The sequence below is a fragment of the Trichosurus vulpecula genome, chromosome 3 (genome assembly GCF_011100635.1).
Source record: "Trichosurus vulpecula isolate mTriVul1 chromosome 3, mTriVul1.pri, whole genome shotgun sequence".
Classification (NCBI taxonomy): Eukaryota; Metazoa; Chordata; class Mammalia; order Diprotodontia; family Phalangeridae; genus Trichosurus; species Trichosurus vulpecula.
The window spans coordinates 433,641,674-433,647,146 of NC_050575.1; positions in this window are offsets into that span (position 1 = coordinate 433,641,674).

The following is a 5,473-nucleotide window of genomic DNA, read 5'->3' on the forward strand; positions in this document are numbered from 1 at the left end:
ACTTTGCCTTTTCTTTGCAGAGCCTCATGGGAGTGGGGTGAAAGCAACATGCCTTTGCCTGCCTGGGGGCAGCACTGCCCCAGGGTGAACCAGGGTGAAGTGACCAGCAATTTGTCCCACGACACCATAGTTTAGGGGGCACTGACAACTATGAGATCCCTCAGCACCCAAGAGACAAATGAGCCAAGCACCTAGTTAGCAAAAATGCTTAATTAAAGTAAGAAACTCTGGAACAGGGCTTACTTCCCTGGCAGACTCATCTTAGGGGAGCTCCTTCCTGGCTCTGGCCTTCCCCTCTGCCCTCCAACACGGCCTCTGGAACTCCCATGATCTCTCTTCCCACAAGGCTATGTACCCAGGCGTCTTTCCCTCTTGATCAACTGAGTTTGTCTTGAAGTTGATTCAAGGTCTTATTTCATGTTACTCATTCATCCCAGGCTCATTTTGTGCCCATAAGCCTGGGAATAGGGATTCCTAGTTGTGGCCTTGCCCAGACCCTTCTCTTTTCTTAAAGAACCTAAGTGCCAACTAGGTGCTAGGTATTGTTCTAGGGGCTGGAGATACACACTAGAACAAAATAATCCCTGCCCTCAACATGCTTGCTCTCTTTTGGGAGGAATGCAGTATAGACACAGATCAGTCAACACCCAAATCCACAGAGATACTTGTTGAGGGAAACACTGGTAGCTGTGAGAATCTGGAATGGCCCATGGTGGCAGGTCATGCTTGAGCTGACCCTGATGGAGGGAGGGGGCTCAGGACAGGTGGGGTGGGCATAAGGAAGATCTGTGAGGAGCTTCCACTGTTTTCCCCACTCCCAGAGCTCATTTCATGGAATCAAAGCATTTACAGCTGGAAGGGCCTTTAGAGATCAGCTAGTCTAACTTATTTCACAGAGGAAGAAACTGAAGCCCAGAGAGCCAGGAGTCTAGGTTTACACAGGTAGCAAGCAGCAAAACTGGCACTGGGCGTGCTGGTCCCAGATGCAGAGCCTTTGACACCGCCCCATGATACTCCTGGGAAGGTCTTCCCATGTCTAATCTAAATCCTTCCCAAGGTAACATACCTCCATTACTCTTCATTCTATACATGGTTTGTCTTCCAGGGGAACTTCGTGGAGCCCAGCGTGTAGGAGGGTGGTGGTGTCACCATTCCTTGGACAGACGTGGAAAGGCGTTGTCCAGGAGAGAGGTGACCAGGGTCTGAACTAGGGTGGTAGCCTTGGAAGCATCTATCAGCAGACAAAACTACACTCATGAGGGTTGAGACTGAACCCAGGGCCTCCTCCCCTACGTTTCTGATGAAGAAACCAACATCATGCAGGTGTGGGATGTGGGATTTGAACCTAGTTCCTCTGACTCCTGGCTTATGAAATGTACGAAAGAAAGCATTATGTGAAGCAACAGCACCCAGGAATCTTTGGAACCTTTAAGCAGATTGGAAGCCTAGGGCAGGCACAAGAACTACAGGTTCTCTGAGGCACGTGCCCTATTGCTCTCACCCTGGCTTCTATCTCCTCCCCCAGACCCATTCCTGGCCTCCTTCTCGGGCCACCCTGGGCAGCCAGGCCAGTGAGTCCTGGGCCTGTTTTGGAAAAGGTGGCGGTCCCTGATTTCCATCCAAACCACCTCCCTGAGACCCAGGACAAACAACCTCAGTGTTTGCCCTTGACCAGCCAACCGTTTGCTATCTAATTACGGGGACTGGAGTCCCCCTGACCCCCCATGGAGGGCAGACTGACGCAGGATCCCACCCTTGTGGGAGGGAGGAATCCCGCCTGGGTTTCCGACCCGTGTGACTGGGGTAAGAGCCAACATTCCTTTCCTGAGGTGCCCCCCTCCCCCAGAGCCCCAACTCCTGGCCAGGGGTGGGGGTCAGGCCCGGGACCCACGGTGCTCCCTCCTCTCTGGTGCCATGGGCCATACCACAGAAGAGAGGTTTATTTGCACTTTGGAAAGAAAACACACACGTACACACACACACACACATTCCCCTTAGTAAGGTTTTTCCCTTCTCCTGAGACTCCTGTGGAAATCTGGAATTTTCTTTGCCCGGTCCCCACCCAGCTGTGAACTTTCTCTGGGCTCTGTCACCTCTCTGCCAAAGGCATGAAGGGAAGGGCTGGGATGGCCTCGAGGCAAGCTACCTGGCTCCCAGAATTGACCCACCAGGGGAGGGCCTTGGGCCGTGGCCTTACCCATACAGAACCTCAGTTTCCCTCTCCTTACACTGCAAGATAATGACCCCTTTTTCCCCCAATTTGGGAAAGAGCTTTGGAGAGTGAAAGCAGCATAGATTCACAGTGGGGATGCTTGACAGAGAGCATTTTTAAAAGTGTGGCCAGCACTTTAGAGAGGATTATGGCAGAATTCCTTCAGACCAGGGGCTCCATGGGACCAGGGCCTGTGTTTCTCCCATCAGACCAGGGTCTCCCTGGGGGCAGGGCCTGTGTCTCCCCATCAGACCAGGGGCTCCCTGGGGGCAGGGTCTGTGTCTCTCCATCAGACCAGGGGCTCCCTGGGGGCAGGGCCTGTGTTTCTCCCATCAGACCAGGGGCTCCCTGGGGGCAGGGCCTGTGTCTCCCCATCAGACCAGGGGCTCCATGGGACCAGGGCCTGTGTTTCTCCCATCAGACCAGGGGCTCCCTGGGGGCAGGGCCTGTGTCTCCCCATCAGACCAGGGTCTCCCTGGGGGCAGGGCCTGTGTCTCCCCATCAGACCAGGAGCTCCCTGGGGGCAGGGCCTGTGTCTCCCCATCAGACCAGGGGCTCCATGGGACCAGGGCCTGTGTTTCTCCCATCAGACCAGGGGCTCCCTGGGGGCAGGGCCTGTGTCTCCCCATCAGACCAGGGGCTCCCTGGGACCAGGGCCTGTGTTTCTCCCATCAGACCAGGGGCTCCCTGGGGGCAGGGCCTGTGTCTCCCCATCAGACCAGGGTCTCCCTGGGACCAGGGCCTGTGTCTCCCCATCAGACCAGGGGCTCCCTGGGGGCAGGGCCTGTGTCTCCCCATCAGACCAGGGTCTCCCTGGGGGCAGGGCCTGTGTTTCTCCCATCAGACCAGGGTCTCCCTGGGGGCAGGGCCTGTGTTTCTTCCAACAGATCAGGGGCTCTCTGGGGGCAGGGCCTGTATCTTCCCTTCAGACCCTGGGTTCCATGAGAGCAGAGCCTGTGTCTCCCCCATCACAATAGAAGCTAGCTGGAGCATGGTCACTGTAGCCTCATAGTCTAGTGGAAAGATCATTGGAATTGAAAATGTACATTTCCTTCCAGGATCCATAATTTACTAACAATGGGACCATTCAGCAAGTCACATAAATCTTCAGGCCTCCATTTTCTAATCTGTAAAATGAGCAGATTTTACTACTATGCCAGTAGTTCTTTTTTTTTAAAGTTCAATTTTCTTTTTTATTATGAATTCAGCAATCACGACCATTTCAAGACTCACAAAAGAACGGGGAAGACATCTTTACCGGAAAGTATGAACTTCTGCTGAATAGTTTGTTATAAAAACATCTGTGTATGTTTATACATATGTATAAAAGCTTGGCAACAACATAACAAATGACTCTATGGGCTACTTTGTGTCCCCTTCCCCACCCTCCCCTCCTCTGTACTCCTTTTCAAAATGGCTTATTGATGCTTTCTTTGTCACATCTATCACTGGTGACTGATGGACCCAACCCTCCTTTTGTTTTGTTTTTGATCTTAATTTTTTCAATGAATAAGTATTGCTTCTTATTAATATGTCTCTCCCACTCCCAACCTCTCCACTTGAACAAATTAAAAAAAAAAAACAACAAAAAACCAAAAGGCAAATCCCTTGATTCACATAAACACAGTCCAGCCAAACCAGCTCCCACATTGGCCATGACCAAAAAGGCACATCTCTTTCTTCACTGTAAGCTTCTCACCTTTCTACCAGGAGGTGAGGGGTGAGTTTCATACTCATTCTTTGGAACTTGTGGTTTACCATTCTGCTGGTCAGTATCGTCATCTTTCAAGGTCATGTTTCTCTATAACGTTGTCATTGTATATATCAGTTGTCTCGGTTCTGCTCACTTCCCTCTGCAGCAATCCATACGAATCTTACCCATTTCCTCTGAAATTGTCCCTTTCATCATTTCTGTACATCATCTAGACTAGATGGCCCCCAAGGTGCCTGCCAACTCTGAAATTACATTACGTTCCTATATCATGATTTATTTAGCCATTTCTCCTACTAGGATGATACTCTTTCAAGTTTCCAGCTTTTGACTACTATGAAAATAGTTGTTACAAATATTTTTCTATGTATGGGTACTTTTCCTCCTTTTTTGATTTCTTTGGGAATATAGACCCAGAACTGGCATAACTGAGTCAAAAGGTGGTATATTACGTATTTCCCTGGACACTGGTCTAAGTTGCTATCCATAATGGCTGGATCAATCTTCAGCTCCAACCCAGTATATTTTCACCATTTGTCATCTTTGCCATCTTAATAGGCATGAGCTAGAACCCCCAAGTTGCTTTATTTTTAATTGTTCTAATCACTGGTGATTTACAACATTTTTTCATGTGATTGCTGATAACTTCTGTTTCTTCTTTTGAACCATTTATCTATTGGGGAATGGCTCTTAGCCTTATAAATTTGAATCAGGTCCTTATATTTTAGATATAAGACCTTTATCAGAGAAATTTGTCATAAAGATTCCCCCCCTTCCACCGCCCCATTACCTGTTTCCTTCCTAATTCTTACTATACTGAATTTGTTTACCTTTTCAATTTTATGTAATCAAAATTATCTATTTTAACTTTTAAAAACATGAACTCTTCCCCATTCCATAAATAAGAAAAAGCAATTTTTCCCTTGGTCCTAATTGGTTTTGTGATGTGACTTTTTATATCTAGCTCATATATCCATTAGGGATTTATCTTGGTATATCGTGTGAGATCTTGGCCTAAAACTAATTTTTGCTGGACTGATGTCCAGTTTTCCCAGAAGTTTTTGTTATCCAGGTTAAGTTCTTCCCTTAGCATCTGAGACCTTTGCGTTTATCCAACATTAGTGTTTGCTTGTCTGTTTCTACATGTTGTGTGTCTGATCTGTTCCACTAATTTTTAAACCAGTACCAAAGTGCTTTAATGATTATCACTTGGCAGTATACTTTGAGACCTGGCTTCCTTCCTTCCCATTTTTTTCTATTATTACCCTTGAGATTCTCACACTTTTGTTCCTCCATAGAATTTTAGCATTTCCACCCCTATCCCCATCCCCAGGTCCATAAACTATTCTTTTGGGAGTTTGATTGGCATAGCACTGAATAAAGTAAATTAATTGAGGTAGCATTGGAATTTTCATTTTATTGGCTGGACTTAGCCATGAGCAATGAATGTTTTTCCAATTATCTATATCTGTCCAGACGATTGGGTCTAAAACCTGAGGTCTAAACTTAAAACAAACAAACAAATGTTTTGAAAACTGCATTTTGATATA